The sequence below is a fragment of the Bos taurus genome, chromosome 19 (genome assembly GCF_002263795.3).
Source record: "Bos taurus isolate L1 Dominette 01449 registration number 42190680 breed Hereford chromosome 19, ARS-UCD2.0, whole genome shotgun sequence".
Lineage (NCBI taxonomy): Eukaryota > Metazoa > Chordata > Mammalia > Artiodactyla > Bovidae > Bos > Bos taurus.
Window position 1 is genome coordinate 13,673,277 of NC_037346.1, and position 18,470 is coordinate 13,691,746.

The 18,470-nt window shown below is 45.9% G+C and overlaps 1 protein-coding gene across 9 annotated transcripts in view; it reads right to left on the reverse strand.

Moving 5' to 3' along the window:
* The window catches only part of ACACA (acetyl-CoA carboxylase alpha), a 286,753-nt gene that overhangs the window by 233,723 nt on the left and 34,560 nt on the right, over nt 1-18,470 (reverse strand). For 3 of the 9 annotated variants that reach the window (XM_005219976.5, XM_024979603.2, XM_005219978.5), the window contains exon 1: nt 4,088-4,222. The exons of 2 other annotated variants lie outside the window; for them this stretch is intronic. The gene's annotated coding sequence lies outside the window, so the exon portion shown is untranslated. 9 annotated transcript variants of the gene reach the window in all.

Sequence of the window (18,470 nt, forward strand, 5' to 3'; positions counted from 1 at the left end):
AAGACGGGACGAGAAGGGGACGACAGAGGATGAGATGGTTGGATGGCATCACCGACTCAATGGACATGAGTTTGGGTAAACTCCGGGAGTTGGTGATGGGCAGGGAGGCCTGGCATGCTGTAGTCCACGGGGTTGCAAAGAGTCAGACACGATTGAGCGACTGGACTGAACTGAACTGAAACCATGATTCAGGTGTCAGCTACCTTCCAGAGAGCACCCAGGATTCAAGGATAAGAACAATTTCTTCCTTGAAGAATTATTTATTTATTTTTTGGCCTGCCCCCAAGTGTTCTGGATGTGTTAAGCATTGTATTTTACATTATTTGGCAGAAATGTGGAGCTGGTGAAATTTACACGTTAAAGCCAGAAGTCCTAATCCTCTTGGAGATACAACATATTATAGGTTTTAGGGAGACAGTTTTAGGTTGAAAATAATGAACAACTCTCAAAAATTAGTTGCCTGATGATGTACCAGTCAGACGATGAACTACCTAGAGCTGGAAGTTTCCAACAGGAGTACTGGATAAAATATTTTCATATTAACTATAAAGTTGAACTAGAAAATTCCTAAGGTATATTCTAATACTAAAAGTTCCATTCAGTTCTCAGATTTTTATAAGATGGAATCAAAGGGAAATGTTTGCCTTGCCAGGCTCAGGAATACCACTAAATGCTGAAGCACAAAACACAAACAACCCAGCCATCTATCCTCTTGGTACCAATTTGCTGATATCACTTCTAGTAAACTTAAAAACTAATCAAGCTCCTATCAACCTACTGTCCCCCCAACTTGGCATGTGTGTAAATACATACACGTAAACCTGTGCCAACTTATGACTTAAGAACAGGTTTGAGTGGTCTACAAAAACATAGGATGATTTTTAGGAACCCCACTAGAGTACTCTCTTATTTCTATCATACGTGTGTGCTAAGTCGCTACAGTCATGCCAGACTCTTGGTGACCCCATGGACTGTAGCCCACCAGGCTCTTCTTCTGTCCATGGGATTCTCCAGGCAAAAATACTGGAGTGGGTTGGCATGCCCTCCTCCAGGGGATCTTCCTGACCCAGGGATCCAACTCAAGTCTCTTATGGCTCCTGCACTGGCACGTGGGTTCTTTACCACTAGCACCACATAGGAAGCCCATTCTATCATAGGAGATAGTCAAATATTCATAAACAAAACCTTACACTTTCTGAAAAAATCTGTCCAAAACTGAGTCTGCTTTTCAAACTTAACTCCACGAATTCATTTAGAATTTTCAAACTCCATGTTATCATTTCCAAAAATGAAAATCATTATTCAAACGTACTCTATGTGGGATGACTACTTTGTAACTACTACTGCCATGCAACTTCAGTCTCTGATGCCATGTAATGGTAAACACGCCTGTGGTTCCTTATACGAAGGAAGGTGTGTTCAGCAACCTGAAAGGATGGGATAAACCTAAATCCCAAATAACATCCATCAAAGACCCAACCAATTGGGACCACCAGCCTTTTGGTAAGGTGCTAACATCCTTTGTTGCTGAAGTTTCTTTACACTTGCTTCCTTCAACATCCTGAGACTAGAGACTAAATGGCTTTATGATGGCTTGAATAAATAACAAATTGGTAAGAGAACTGTGTATCATGAGAGCATACATAGTAAGATTGACTTGTTGAACTCATAAAAACCTGTGCCCTATTAATGAGATTTATTCTTTGTATAAGTGAAATGACCTCTGACCACTATTTGTCATAGTTTCCTCTATGTAAATATCATCTCACATAACCCTTTAGAGCCAAGTAGTGGATACTCACTGAACTTTAAAAATCAGTGAAACAAAAAACTAGATAAGCAACAATCTGTTACAGTGGAAGATCAATAAAGATTTCCTTTAAAAATGTTACTTGCCTCAATAGTTAAAAGAAATTTTTTTTGGCCAATGAGTCTTCGGTGTTCATTTACTTCTTCATAATCTTACTGTTTTAAGGGCCTGGAAAGACACGTGGTGCATATCTGCTATTATTATTAATCTTTAAGAACAATTTTAGATAATGATAAAAAATCTTTTCTGAATTGTAAAAAGACTCCTCCAATTAAAAATATTAAATTCCAACATATTATTCCAATAATTTTTATTTTAACTTACTTCTTTCTTCAACCAAGACTTTTAGGATATTAGCTATCCAAAAAAAAAATTTTTTTAAGAAAGAAAAACACTAGCCCCAGGCCTGTTAGCCAGTCTGTGTGACAGACAAAAAAACTTCCTAGTCATGACTGAAAAGGAAATCAAACGTTACATAGTGATCTACACCTGAATGTGTCCATGGCACTTTGAAAAGGCAAGGATGGGATGAGAGTTCTAAGGCTGGCTTTCACAATACTAGTTCACTGACATAATCTTGTCTTCTGAACTATTAAGATAACTAAACCAAATGTCACCATTTCTCAACTTTTCCTCCCACTTTAAAAACCATGACATCTTAAGGGAGATGTATTTCTGCTCTGCACTGGTTAATTCCAGACAAAACCTGTGCCACACAAATAAACTCAGGTGACTTCATAAACTAATACTTTGACATCTTTTTTATGCCATTTTACAATGTTTGCTAATTATCCTGAAATTCACAACAGTTCCTCCTGTTATTAAAATGAGGAAACTGAGGCAAGAGAAGTGAGTTGCTACTCTGCAGCAAGTGGGCATCTCTCCGACACTGCAAGCTCCTGTCCTGCCCTATTAAACCACAGTGCTTTTCTTAAAGGTTTAGTGGCTAAGTGGCTGTGACTCTTTGTGGCCCCATGGACTGTAGCCAGCTAGGCTTCTCGGTCTGTGGGATTTCCCAGGCAAAAGTGCCTATCAAATAAATAGGCACCCAGAAAGCCTTCTCCTCACGGACATGCAAGACATCCCCACCAAGAAGAGACAAAAAAGAGAATTCCTATCCGTGCCCCCCAGGAAGAAGAAACCATAAACCAAAGTACCCAGGCTTCTCAATCTGCACTGTGGACAAGGGGGTAATAAACGAAAGAAAAGAAGGAGTCGAGGGGGACCAACTTCTGAGACTGAAGACCACGTTATCAAGTTTATTCCGCACACTGGGAAATTACTGAAACACTACTTCAGGACAAACGGAATCAGAAATTTGGAGATTTCAGTCTTAAACCCCAAGACAAAAACACCTGAAATTAAAGTTATTTCCGAAACCTGTACAGTTGTTAGCTTATTCTTACTTGCTTCTATAAAACCCACAAAGCCTACTTGGAGTCCCTAGTATTTAGAGCTGATTCCTAGTGTTCACCAGCGTCCACTTTCCCGCGTCCAATTCCAGAAATACGGTTGGGTCTGACCCAGGCAGGATCTTCCGGCACGTTTTCCTCTGAAATTCATTAGCCTCACACCACCTGGAGACGTCCTACCTCCGACAGCTTCCCGTGAACAGTACCATCAACGTGCAGGAGAGAGTAAAACCAGGCATGTACCTTTTACTACGTCCCTTAGAGAAAATAATAAAACTCTGGGAGCAGAAACTGGCAAGGGACACCTCGCCCGGCCCCTGCCTCCCACCACGATACAAAGACAGCGAAAGCAGCCCGGGGTCTCTGCACCCCACAACCTCCCTCTCTCTCTGCAAGAGAGAAGCAGACTTTCGGGGCAACTGGACCCAGCCCTCAACACCCTCCCCCCCTTCCCCACGTGGATCTCCTTCCTCTCCGCAGCGCAGGGTCGCACTGGAGACTGGGGTCTGGAAGGGATCAGACCACGCCGGGGCTGGCGCGGGAGGATGGGGGGACCCGCTCCAGGCAGACACACCAGCCCCTTCCTAGAGGCCCTGGGCTCTAAGCCTCCCGGTTCCGGGGTTTGAGCTCCGACGCCCGGAGACGCCCCCCCAGGTCCCTCCACGTCTCCCCCAGAGGGAAACGCGAAGCCCCAGAAGAACTGCGGGGAGAGCCGGGCTGCCAAGCACCGGGTCCGGGCGGGATGGAGCCCGGGCCGCGTGCGGCGGAAGATGGGAGGCGGCCCTTAGCAGCCACCGCCCCTCCCCGGGCCCCGGCCTCTCCCGGTCCCGAATCGCAGGCTGCGGGGCGGCCTTCCTCTCCTCACCTCAAGGCGGCGGCGGCGGCGTCCCGCGGTCCGGCGGTCCCGGACCCCTGCGTGTAGACGGCGCTGGGCGGGAGGAGACGCCGGTAGCTCCGGCGATGGCTGACAGGCGCGCAGCACCAGGCCGGCCCGGCACACGGGGAGGGGCGGGGCTTCAGAGCTCCGGCCCCGCCCCGCCCCGCCCCCGCTCCCACCTCAGCCGGCGAGCCCCAAGAGGTGACTACGTCCGGGGTTACTCGAGGCCGTTCACCTCCGACCCCGCTCCCCGCGGCGGCGCGGTCTGGCCGGCCAAGCAGAGAGGCGCGGGCCCCGAGGGCCCGGCGACAGCCAATGGGAGGACGGCGCGGGGCGGGGCGACGTGAGGCGATACGGATGGTCCGAGCGCCGCTCTGCCATTCGGGGCCCAGCGGCTAGAGGGCGGGCGGGTCTCGGGGGTGGCCGCCGGCCCTTTCTCCGGGGGCGGTGCCGAGCCGGCGACCCGGCCGGCTCCCCCTCCCGGCGAAGCCGGGAATGGGGGAATGGCGCGGGGGACCATCCGGCTTGCGGCGCGGGAAGGGAGCCCTGGATCGAGCAGGACTGAACGAGGCGGGCGGTGCGCAGGCCGCTTGAGGACCTTACCCTGTTCAATCCCCGTGCCCCGACGCGGAGGGTATCGCATTCATGAACTGCCCAGGATCACACAGGCTGGTTTCCAAGTTCGTGCTGGCAAACAAGCCCTGTTCTGAGACAACCGGCCTCGCTGGGTGGCCCACCCCAAAGGAGTCTGAGGTGCTGAATCCTGAAGCACTTGAGGGGAAGCCTCGATGAAGGAAGCTCAGTAAGAAGGGCAGAGTGCCAAAGGACAGGCTCCTGCGCCTGCCCCGAGCCTAGACGGCAACCAACTCCCGGCTTCTTGGAAAGGAGCGCGCCTCCCCATGTCCACGGTGGTTACACCAGGTCTTTGAGAAGAAGGCAGCCGATTTCTCTAGTTTTGCCAGTTATTTTACAGCAAGATATTCATGGTGATTCTATGTTGAAAATTAATTCTTTCCAGTAACTGGAAAGAATCCAAACATATAGTAAAACTATAGAGCAGGAGAGAAAGAAAATTAGAGAAAATTAAACTTCAGAAGAAAGAGTGAGATCTTTCCAATCCTGCCCAGGGTACTTTTCTGAACTGCTAACAAGCTTGTGCTAACAAGCTTGTACCAAGAGTGGTACAGAGAATGACAGTTTGGTGGGAAGAAGTCCTGAGCCAGGGGGCAAAGAATGAACAGGGTAGAAATACACAACCTGAGGTCAGAAGTTCTTGGAGGGAAGCAGAAGCAGGGATAGGAAGGCTGGTCAACAGGGAAGAGTATTCTAGAAGCCCTCATCATACCTTTAGGTGGTGACTTCTCCAAGAGTTTACCAACCTATTTGAATAGAATAGAGACTAGAAACACATTCAGGAGGAAATTGTGAACTTTACATAGAGCAGTCACCCAAGTTTCACAATAACTGTCATTAAATGCACCTGTCAATTGAACAAAGAGAGAATCAGAATATAAAGACAACTGAGCAAGGCCTCTCTGTTTAACAAGACGTTTGACTTGATTGGGAAAAAAAAAAGCATGGAAAGAGGAAACTTTGTCTCTTCCCTATGAAGCTGCCATGAAGGAAGCGACTTTACAAAGAACTAAAAATCTTGAGGTTATTTGTCTTATTTTTCATCTACCTTTCCTAGTTCCTACTACTTAATAGATTCTTTCTTAGTGATGTTGCTGTTTATCAGCCTTAGTAATACTGCAGAACCAGGGGGTTGTGCTCAGAAACTGTCCTTATGTGAACCTTCAGCAAGCCCTTACATGTCTTGCTTTTGACGTCATTGAACATTTGAAGTAACTGAGCTTTGTAAAGTACTAGCCAAGGAGAGACCTAATGAATGAGCTACAATGAAAGAAAATGAAGGATGAGTTAAGGTACACCAAGACTGTTTACAAAGGATATAGTAATCTAATTTCTCAAGTAACAGTTGGACCAAGAATGGGCAGAAAGCTGTGTCTTTAAGACAGTTCACCTGGATTTCAACTCCGGATTCTTGTTTTGTTTGGTGCATGCCACAACCTGCCCATCTCCACTATAGGCTCTTGAGCACTGTTCCATAGGTACTTGCCACACAAGCTTATGTCTGTAAGAAGTGGTGGAGGAGAGTTAAGAGGGTGGAGAGCTTAGAGTGGCACATTTCTAGGTGCCATAATGGCTGTAACAGACTGAACTGTGATCTAAATTTATATGTCAAAGTCTCAACCCTCAGGACCTCAGAATATTAGTTGGAGATTGGCTCTTTAAAGAGGAAACTGAACTGAAATGAAGTCATTAGGTGGGCCCTAATTCCAAATGACCGGGGACCTTATAGGAAGAGATTAGGACACAGACACACAATGAGGGAAGACCATCTGTGAATCACAATTGATGAAGCCTTTACCAGATGTGGCTGTTTTGCTGGAGAAGATGGTCAACTACGAGCCAAAAAGAGAAGCCTAAGAGGAAACCAACTCGGCTGACATTTTAATCTTAGACTTACCGCCCCTAGAACTGTGAAGAAATAAACTTCTATTGTTTAAGTCACCCAGTCTGTGATACTCCATCATGGCAGCCCTAAAAAAACGAATACAAGTTTCCAAATACCAAATGGCTTCCAGGTTTTTAAAGAAGGTTAGATTAAGGTATCAGGGATTTTCCCCTGAGCATTCCAGCCTTAAAGATGGTCTGTTACCCTACTATGGGGCAAATAAGAAAAGCCTGAGGGCATACCTATCTTTAAGATATCCCAATCTAGTTGGGAAGACAAAACTAAACACCAAAACAGAGTGTCTAGATCTTGCTCTTTAATTGATAACCATGTAAGTTTTAGAAGAGCTGTACAAAAAAGAGGATAAATTCTCAAAACTAAGTCCAGAAATACATAAGCAGTATGTGTGACTGTCCAGTGCATTTTGGCACTTCATTGTCAACGTCAGTTTGCAGTAGTCTTTCTCAAAATATGTTCCACTGACCACCTGAAACAGAATCAGTCGGTGCTTGTTAAAAATACAGATTACCAGCCTCACTTCAGACTCTTTTTTTTAAGCAGTAATTATTCACCCTGGAGTTAAAGAACAATAGTTTAGGATTTATCATTATTTTTCCCTCTTTGCTGTCAGTGTCTCCAATGAAGAACAACATGTCCTACACCTGCACAAACTAGACAGAAAAGTCTGGCAGGTCAGGCCAAAGCTGAACCAAGGTGGGAAAGAATGTGCCTGAATAGAAAATGGACCCATAGGACTTCCCCGGTGGTCCATCAGTTAAGAATCTGCCTGCCAGTGCAGGGGATGCAGGTTCAGTCCTTGGTCCGGGAAGATCCCACGTGCTGCAGGGCAACTAAGCCCATGCACCACAACTACTGAGCCCACAAGCCCCACCGCAATGAGAAGCCCATGGAAGAGTAGCTCCCCGCTCACTGCAACTAGAGAAAGCCCACGAGGAGCAACTGAGACCCAGCACAGCCAAAAATAAAAATAAACAAATAGAAAATATTTATTATTTTTAAAAAGTCAATGGACCCTCAAAGAGCACCCTCTCCTGGTGGCTGTCTGGCCACGATTCCAAATTCCTTAAATGGCAGAGTCAGTGATAGACCTTTAGGACAGTATTCTTGACTGGGAAATCCCATGGACAGAGGAGCCTGGCAGGCTGCAGTCCATGGCGTCGCATAAGAGTCGGACACGACTTAGCAACTAAACAACAGCACACTACAGGGGATATAATACGATGTTATTTCCCACTGGCCCCCAATACAGAACACTTACACTAATCTGGCTTCCAGCTCCTGCCATGCTTATCTTTACTTTTGCTTATGCTGGCAAACTTGTCCTGCCTCTTTCCTAATTTTCTGAATTTTTCTGTAGTCTGTGGGAGTCCCATTTTCTCAAAGAAGACCTCTTTTATGTCTCCAGCTCCTACTGATTACCCTTCCTTTGAATTCTACCAGCAATCTGGTCACCACCACATGATTCAGCATTTACTGGGCTAAAAATTTTTTGTGGGTATGTTGGTTTCAGCTCTCTAGCTGAATTTTAATTGTCTTAAAAGCAGAGAGCATTTCTTACACTTTGGTACAGCCCTCAATAGCTGCTGCTGCTGCTGCTAAGTCGCTTCAGTTGTGTCCGACTCTGTGCAACCCCAGAGACGGCAGCCCCCCAGGCTCCCCCGTCCCTGGGATTCTCCAGGCAAGAACACTGGAGTGGGTTGCCATTTCCTTCTCCAATGCATGAAAGTGAAAAGTGAAAGTGAAGTCGCTCAGTCGTGTCCGACTCCCAGCGACCCCATGGACTGCAGCCTACCAGGCTCCTCCGCCCATGGGATTTTCCAGGCAAGAGTACTGGAGTGGGGTGCCACTGCCTTCTCCCCTCAATAGCTAGGTAGAGATATTCGTACGGGCTTCACTGACTGAAAATAAATGCTGGCTCTGTACCTCAGAGACCTCTCTGCTTCCAACGTCTGCTTGTCCGTCTTCAGGTCGCGTATGGGAGGCAAAAACCTCCAGAAGGATACTTCACAGATGGACAGACTTCAAGAAAGTCATTGCCTTGACCAGAACAGAGGCTCTAGTCGTAAGATAAGAGAAAAAAGACAAGAAGACCTGATCAGAACACTGTGTTCTTCAACTCCAGTCAGCCGTGCAGGTTTGTCCAGGATTAAGAGCCTGAGGGAACTTCACACCAAAAGGTCAGAAACTGTCCGCAGGAAGGCAGCTTTTTAAGTCTGGTCCTGATGATGAAAGGCAAGATTACACAACAAGAAAGACAGAGTTCGCCACAGAGGCTCCACACAATGTTTTCACGTGGACACTTGAGTTTTCACAAGGCATTTCAGATTCTCCTCCCTCCTTATTATCCAATTGCAGACACTGCCAAGGCCTAGCTGTCCTATCTATAATTGGCAGTCACCAAAACTTGGCTGCCTCTTGCATGACACCTCCAGTATCTTTTCTTTTGGCTCTGCTGCGTCTTCCTTGCAGCGTGTGGGCTTTCTCTAGTTGTAGCACAAGGGTTTAGTAGTCCCGGAGCATATGGAATCCTAGTTCCCTGACCAGGAATCATTCAAACCTGTGTCCCCCGCATTAGAAGGCAGATTCTGAACCACTGGACCACCAGGGAAGTCCCCAGTATCATTTTTTTAAGCCCTTTCTAAGTCCTATACACTTCATTACTAAATACCTGGAGAAATTTTAAGTGGACCTTTATCTGAAGGCAGGGAGGCTAACATGTTTAAGTCTTGCCTGTTCTTGGGATTCTCACATTTCACAGTGATCAGCTTTGGACCTTCACATTTCCCACCTCACTCTCCTGCAACCCCAGGAGAGCCTTCCTAGAGAGCTTACTCCCTGTTCCTGCCTTACTGTCTCTTCAGCTTCTCCAGCATCTCCATCTCTCCTGAGTCTGACTTAGCTTTCTCCTGCTACATGTTTAGACCTCACCTGTCTATCCCAAATAAATACCCTCACTTCCCACCACTACTATTATATATGTATGCATACTAAGTTGCCTCAGTTCAGTTCGGTTCAGTCGCTCAGTCGTGTCCGACTCTTTGCAACCCCATGAATCACAGCACGCCAGGCCTCCCTGTCCATCACCAACTCCCGGAGTTCACCCAAACTCATGTGCATCAAGTCGGTGATGCCATCCAGCCATCTCATCCTCTGTCGTCCTCTTTTCCTCCTGCCCCCAATCCCTCCCAGCATCAGAGTCTTTTCCAATGAGTCAACTCTTCGCATGAGGTGGCCAAAGTACTGGAGTTTCAGCCTCAGCATCAGTCCTTCCAATGAACACCCAGGACTGGTCTCCTGTAGGATGGACTGGTTGGATCTCCTTGCAGTTCAAGGGACTCGCAAGAGTCTTCTCCAACACCACAGTTCAAAAGCATCAATTCTTCGGCACTCAGCTTTCTTCACAGTCCAACTCTCACACCCATACATGACCACTGGAAAAACCATAGCCTTGACTAGACAGACCTTTGTTGGCAAAGTAATGTCTCTGCTTTTGAATACACTATCTAGGTTGGTCATAACTTTCCTTCCAAGGAGTAACTGTCTTTTAATTTCATGGCTGCAATCACCATCTGCAGGGATTTTGGAGCCCCAAAAAATAAAGTCTGACACTGTTTCCACTGTTTCCCCATCTATTTGCCATGAAGTGATGGGACCAGATGCCATGATATTCGTTTTCTGAATGTTGAGCTTTAAGCCAACTTTTTCATTCTCCTCTTTCACTTTCATCAAGAGGCTTTTTAGTTCCTCTTCACTTTCTGCCATAAGGCTGGTGTCATCTGCATATCTGAGGTTACTGATATTTCTCCTGGCAATCTTGATTCCAGCTTGTGCTTCTTCCAGCCCAGCGTTTCTCAGGATGTACTCTGTATATAAGTTAAATAAGCAGGGTGACAATATACAACCTTGACATACTCCTTTTCCTATTTGGAACCAGTCTGTTGTTCCATGTCCAGTTCTAACTGTTGCTTCCTGACCTGCATACAGGTTTCTCAAGAGGCAGATCAGGTGGTCTGGTATTCCCATCTCTTTCAGAATTCTCCACACTTTATTGTGATCCACACAGTCAAAGTCTTTGGCATAGTCAATAAAGCAGAAATAGATGTTTTTCTGGAACTCTCTTGCTTTTTCTATGATCCAGCAGACGTTGGCAATTTGATCTCTGGTTCCTCTGCCTTTTCTAAAACCAGCTTGGACATCTGGAAGTTCACGGTTCACGTATTGCTGAAGCCTGGGTTGGAGAACTTTGAGCATTAGTTTACTAAGTCGCCTCAGTCATGTCCAATTCTCTGTGACCCCAGGGACTGTAACCTGCCAGGCTCCTCTGTCCATGGGATTCTCTAGGCAAGAATACTGGAGAGGGTTGCCATGCCCTCCTCCAAGGGATCTTCCCGACTCAGGGATTGAACCTGTATCTCTTACGTCTCCTGCATTGGTGTGTGCGGGTTCTTAACCACTAGCACCACCTGGGAAGCCCCTACTATTATCTATGAAACACAATAAGTAATAAAATACAACACCAGTAATTTTTGAAGAGCCTTTACTTTCAAGGAAAACTGAACCATCACTCAACTTCCTTTCATTCTTTTCACCCCTTCAGTCTTTAAAATAATTTTTAAAATTTTATTTATTTTTGGATGTGCTGGGTCTTTGTTGCTTTTCTCTAGCTGTGGTGCGCGATCTTCCTGTTGCTATGGCTTCTCTTGTTGAGGATCATGGGCTCTAGGGCGTTCGGGCTTCAGTAGTTGCGGCACATGGGCTCAGTAGTTGTGGCTCCCTGGCTCTAGAACACAGGCTCAGTAGTTGTGGCATCTGGGCCTGGTTGCTCTGCCACATGTGGGATCCTCCCAAACTAGGGATCAAACCCATGTCTCCTGCATTGGCAGGTGGATTCTTTACCACTGAGTCACCAGGGAAGTCCCATCCCTTCAGTCTTCAAGTTTCCCTCTCTTATAACTTGGAATAGAAGATTTCAGTGTCCCTGTCTTTTTAAATCTCACCTCTAGTTAACATACTAGACCAGCAGGTAGAAAGCAATCTGCACGAGTCTTGTTTATCAGTGGACCTGCTTCACTGATGTGCCCAAATTTCTTAATGAAAAGAAAGAAGTGGAAACCAAAAATGAATGAAAAAAAATGTAATTTAAATCAATGAATGAGATGGACATATCAATTGACTAGTATAGTTCTGGGGGTGCATATAGGCAAGCAGTCCTGAGAGGTACTGGTTCTTGGTATTGGTGATCTTAGCCAACAGAGGAGGGACGCTGCCTTCTCTGTGTTCTGCACTGTAAAGAGCTGAGCTCTTTAATCAGGTAAACCAGGCTTCACATCCTGACGCCATCACTTAATTAGCTCTGTGACCTACAGCAAATGACCCCCTTTCTGGGCCTCAGTTTCCTTGTCTATAAAACTGAGATAGAACACCTACCTTGTAAGGTTGTGTTTTGGATTAAATGTTATAGCCAAAATGTAAAGTTTCTAACACAAAACTTGGAGGCAGGCTAAAACTATTACTTCCCCCTTTCTCTCCATTCCCCTCTCCATGTCGCACTAATGTTCAGTACAAGAACAAAATATCCTGTGGATGCTCGTTGGATTCAGGACTGATTATGGTATTAAGTTCACTACCCAACCCCAGCCCAGGGCCAATATTCCCAGAGGAACGGAGCATGTGATCAGAGATCTGGGGTTACATCTGAACCTTTTACCCATACTTGGAGGGAGCAAGTAAACAGGAGAGTGGCTCTGGCCTGAGCTTCTGAGAACGAACTGAAAGGCTGGCAATGTGAGCGTTCGCCAGGCCCTGCTCAGCCCCGTGGTTGCACCACACTAAGAAAGCAATTTGGCCCCTGTAGGACAAAAGGAAATTCATATACTGTCAATGGGAGTGTAAATGGGGACAACCTCTTAGAAAACAGTTTGGCATTAGTTAGTGAAGCTGACCATATCCTGCATGTGCTATAACCCAGCTTCCAGTTATGGATTTATACTCTGGAGAAACTTTCAAATGTGTCCCAGGAACATTTTCTCTTCTGGTCCCAAACTGGAAACAACCCAACATCTCTCAGCAGTAGAATGGATAAATAAGCTATGGTGCAATCCAAAGAAGAGGGGATATGTGTATACATGTGGCTGATTCACTTTGCTATACAGAAGGAACTAATACAACATTGCAAAGCAACTATATACTCCAATAAAATTTTTAAAAATAAATTATGATACCTTCATACAGAAAATATTATAAAGCAATGAGAATGAACAAACTACTGGTACAAGAAATAATATGGAAGAATTTCACACACACAATATTGAGCAAAAAAAAGCCAGACACCAAAGAGTATGTTTCTTCAAAAATAGGCAAAATTCATTTGCAATGGTAAAAATCTGAATCATGGTTACTCTTGATGGTGGGTAGTGACTGGGAGACAACACAAAGACAATCCACTTTGTGTTATATGTAATAAAAAGTTTACTTTAAAATTACATACGGTGTGATCTATCCATTTACATAAGTACAACAGCAGGTAAAAAGTATCTACGTACTGCTGCTGCTGCTGCTAAGTTGCTTCAGTCGTGTCCGACTCTGTGTGACCCCATAGACGGCAGCCCACCAGGCTCCCCCGTCCCTGGGATTCTCCAGGCAAGAACACTGGAGTGGGTTGCCATTTCCTTCTCCAATGCATGAAAGTGAAAAGTGAAAGTGAAGTCGCTCAGTTGTGTCCGACTCTTGGCGACCCCATGGACTGTAGCCCACCAGGCTCCTCCGTCCATGGGATTTTCCAGGCAAGAGTACTGGAGTGGGGTGCTATTGCCTTCTCCGTATCTAAGTACAAAAGCAGGTAAAAAGTACAAGAGCACTAAAAAGTAATTTTAGTGATACATATATAGATAGTTCACTATTTTTTAAAAAAGTCTGGGAGACAAATGACTGGGAGAAGGGAAAGGAGTGTGACCAGAGGGATAGATGTATGAAGAGCTTCTCAGCTACTGTGAAAGTGAAAGTGATAGTCACTCAGTCGTGTCCAACTCTTTCACAACCCCATGCACTGTAATCCACCAGGCTCCTCTGTCCACAGAATTCTCCAGGCAAGAAATTGGAGTGGGTTGCCATTCTCTTCTCCAGGGGATCTTCCCGACGCAGGGAATGAACCCGGGTCTCCTGCATTGCAGTCAGATTCTTTACTGTCTGAGCCACCAGGGAAGCTACAGGCAATGTTCAATTTGTTACTCTGGGTGATGGTTACATATGTTCATATTATTATTACTAAAAATATGCTTGTATTGGGATTTCTCTGGTAGTCCAGTGGCTAAGACTCTGCATGCCCAATGCAGGGGTCCCGGGTTCAATCCCTGGTCAGGGAACTAGATCCCACATTCCACAACTGAAGACCCCAAGAGCAGCAAATAAGGCCTATTATTCAAATAAATAAATAATAAATACTTTAAAAAATATGCTTATGTTCTATATACTGTTCTGTAGACATGCTATATTCCACAATAAAATTAAACATAAACCCAAATAAAAATACACACCCTTAAAAGATAAGAGTAGCAGAATATAGCACTGAAGTCATTTTCAAGCTGGAACAGCCCTTTGAAAACATCTTGTCCAACCATCTCATTCAAGAAACTGAAACAGAAGTCAGAAAAGGTGTCTTACTCAAAGTGACTCAGTCGATTACAGAGCCTAATCCAGAACCTAGGTGACCTCCTGACTTCTGGTGAAGTGCTCCAGAGACCCATCCAGACTCATCCCATCAGCTCTAGCTTCCTACTGTCTTCAGAGTCGCATCTCTCATCTTCACACTCCATCAACCTCACTATCTTACAGCTTGTTTTCCTCCTCAACTTGGAAGTTTTGTGGTGGGGAAATGAGATCAGGAGTGAGATCACCCCTTCTACAGATACTGCAAACATTTAGAAAACCACTCAAAACGTTGCGTAGAAGGGGGAAAAAAATCTAGTAGTATAGAAACAGTTCTGGGTCTATTTTTCCACTACTGGATATTCTGACTCATTAATGAAGCTCTCCAGCTTCTCTGTACCTCCAACCTGCCGGCTGACTTCTACGAAGGGTCTGAGAGTCAATAAAAGAAAACTCTACTGGGGAGTTCCCTGGTCCAGTGGTTAGGGCTCCTCACCTCCACTGTAGGGGGAGTTCCCTGTAGGTCTCCCTGCATCCGCTGTAGGGGGCACGGGTGCAGTCCCTGGTCGGGGAACTAAGATCCCACGTGCTTTGCAGCATGGCCAAAGAAAAGAAAACTCTTCTCTTTGTCCCAGCTTGTTGCTGTTCAGTTGATAAGTCATGTCCAACTCTTTGCGACCTCGTGGACTGCAGCACGCCAGGCTCCTCCGTCCTCCACAACCTCCCGGAGTTTGCTCAAATTCGTGTCCATTGCATTGGTGATCTCCTAGCACAAGCTTTGTTTTTGCAAAGAGTGAGCTCTTCTGCCACCTTGTGACAGAGAACGAGAATAGCCTTCACAGCCTTTCCTAAACCTGCTCCAAGGTGGCAGCACTTAAACAGGCTACTACTAAGTCGCTTCAGTCGTGTCCGACTCTGTGCGACCCCATAGACGGCAGCCCACCAGGCTCCCCCGTCCCTGGGATTCTCCAGGCAAGAACACTGGAGTGGGTTGCCATTTCCTCCTCCAATGCATGAAAGTGAAAAGTCAAAGTGAAGTCGCTCAGCTGTGTCTGACTCTTAGCAACCCCATGGACTGCAGCCCACCAGGCTCCCCCATCCATGGGATTTTAGGGGCAACAGTACTGGAGTGGGGTGCCATTGCCTTCCAGATACTAATGGACAGAAAATTTCAGAGAGACAGACAGTAGGGAAAATTGTCTGATACCAGAAGGGAGCAGAGAACCATGCAATCATATTAATGAACTAGTAAGCAAAAACCATGAAACCGAGGAAAAACAATGGAGCCCCTTTACTCTCTACCCACATGCCCTGCCAGGAGAATCTGGCAACTGAGACGGTGCTGCTCTGGACCATTGAAGATCTAAGGCGCTGAGGTTCCCTCCATTTGGCTTGCTTCACTTCGTGCCCTTCCATAGGCAGATGTCTTTCAAAGGGCTTGCTTCATTCCGTGCCCTTCCATAGGCAGATGTCTTTCAAAGATGACCTACGCCTCTTCACCTCCAATTCACTCTTAACCCCCGCCTACTTCCACCAACTCTGCTAAAACCACTGTTACAAAATTGTTAAATCCAGTGAACTTCTATCCTCCTTATACACTCTGCTCAGTGTTTGATCAATTCACAATTCCTTCCTTGAAATACCCTCCTTTCTTGGCTTCTAGGACATCCATTCTCCTGGTTTCCTTAGCTCAGATGCCACCTCCTCAGAGAAGTCTTCTCTGACTCCCCTGCTTAAAGTGGCTTCTGGGAATTCCCTGGTGGTCCAGGGTTCAGTCTGAACTTTCACTACCGAGGGCCCAGGTTCAATCCCTGAGTGGGGAACTAAGACCCTGCAAGTCGTTCAACACAACCTAATAATAATAATAACTTCCCTGGTGGTCCAGTGGTAAAGAATCTGCCTGCCAATGCAGGGGACACAGGTGTGATTCCTGGTCCGGGAAGATTACACCAGTCATGGAGCAACTAAGCCCAGGTGCCACAGCTACTGAGCCCACACGCTCCAGAGTCCGTGCTCCGAAACAAGAGAAGCCACTGCAATGAGAAGCTCGTGCACCGCAACCAAGAGCTGCCCCCAACTCGCCACAACTAGAGAAAGCATGGCAACAGAGATCCAGTGCAGCCAAAAATAAATAAACTTACTTTTTAAAAAGTAACTTAATAATAATAATAAAGTGGCCTCTGTCAGTTCTCCTTCACTTCCCCACACTGTTACTTCATGATAATTATCACAATCTTTAATTATCTGGTATATGTATTTGTGTATTACTTTTTGTTAGCCCCCTACCCTATTTGGGGGCTTCCCAGATGGCTCAGTGGTAAAGAATCCACCAGCACTGCAGGAGGCACAGGAGACACGGGTTTGATCCCTTGGTCGGGAAGATCCCCTGTAGTAGGAAAAGGCAACCCACTCCAGGATTCTTGCCTGGATAAACCCATGGGCAGAGGAGCCTGGCATGGGGAGGCAAAGAGCCCCCCATGGACAGAAGGCCCATTGGGTTGCAAAGAGTTGGACAGGAATGAGCACCCAAGCATGCACACACTATTTTATTTCCAACTGTTTATTGTCTGCTTCTCATCGTTTCACATGAAAGCAGATTTGGCTGGCTCACTGCGAGAAAGGTGTCTGGCACAAAACAAGCGCATAATAAAAATGTACGGCATGAAAAAAAAAAAATGTACGGCATGAAGGAATGAACTGAAAGGCACTGCGGCTGCATGCTCAGCACTTCTTCCCCTTCTTCCACATTTCAGGAAACACGTCTTTCAGGGACACCTCTGTCCTTTCTGTTTTTGCACCAAGATTTTCCTTTATGCTCCATTTAGCCAGATTTCAACTTGAATTTAAATGTCAGGAAACAGAACAGTACTTAAATTATGATTTGACTCAGATCTTATGAACTCCCTTAAGGAAAGTGCCTTGAATCAAGCTCCCTTTATATCATCAGAGCATCAGCCTCTAGAACCAACTTATGTATAGTCAAACGTATGTTGGTTCCAATGGAGTAAGTGCACTCACAGTGGGTAGAGCAACTGCAGAGCCTCTGGACTCGGGCAGAGGGTCTGAGTAGATCTTCATTTCTGCTTTATGATCCCCCTAGCTATGTTTCCACAAGGTCTATAAAGTATTACACGAGATGGACTGTTGTGCTGTTGAAAGTGATAGTAATTGCCGTGTCTGACTCTTGGCAACCCCATGGACTGTAGCCCACCAGACTCCTCTGTCCACAGAATTCTCCAGGCAAGAATAATGGAGTGGGTTGTCATTCCCTTCTCCAGGGGATCTTCCCAACTGAGGGACTGAACCTGGGTCTCCTGCACTGTAGGCAGATTCTTTACCATCTGAGCCACCAGGGACGCTCCCTACACAAGATATATACTCTTTATAAAAAAAAAATACAATGTTTGAAAAATCTACAACAGTTATGTTTAGGAAAGCCTTCCCAAACTGCACACGGTATCACCCTTCTAGTGCAGTTAGCTCTTCCTCCCAACTTCTCATCCCAACAGCTATATGAATGTGGTCCACCTACAGTCACTTCACTTTTTTATTTGGTAAATATTGTTTCTTTTTGGCTGCACTGGGTCTTGGTTGTGCCACATGGGATCTTTTCGCTGTGGCACATGGGTTCTGCCTTGAGGTGTGCAGGCTTCTCTCTAGTTGAGTTGTACAGGCTTAGCTGCCCCATCGCATGTGGGATCTGAGTTCCCCCACCAGGGATCGAACCCATGTCCCCTGCATTGCAAGGCAGAGTCTTAACCACTGGACCACCAGGGAATTCCCTCACTTCACTTTTCAGAAGTGTGAAAATGTGCACAACTAGACAGGTACATCTGTGCTCAGGTAAGTTTATGTGTGTAACAGTGAATGAATTCTAGAGATGACTGGGTTGGAATGCTCCATTCACAGAGGAAAACTGTAATTCAGAGAAGTCAAGCAGCTTTCTCACGTTGATACATTTAACTGCAGGGTCTCACCTGGAACCCACTTCTGTTGACTCCCAGTCCAGTGCCCTCTTCAGTGTAACTCACTGAATCAGTCCTAGTTGTCTGCACTACTCTAGAAATACTTTTCCTTAATAGAAATCTCGGCACGTCTTTATGTTGGTGTGTAAATCTATGTGCTCATGTCAGTGAGCATGCGTGCGAATGTCTACGTGTCTCCCTGCGAGTATTTGTTAAGCATATC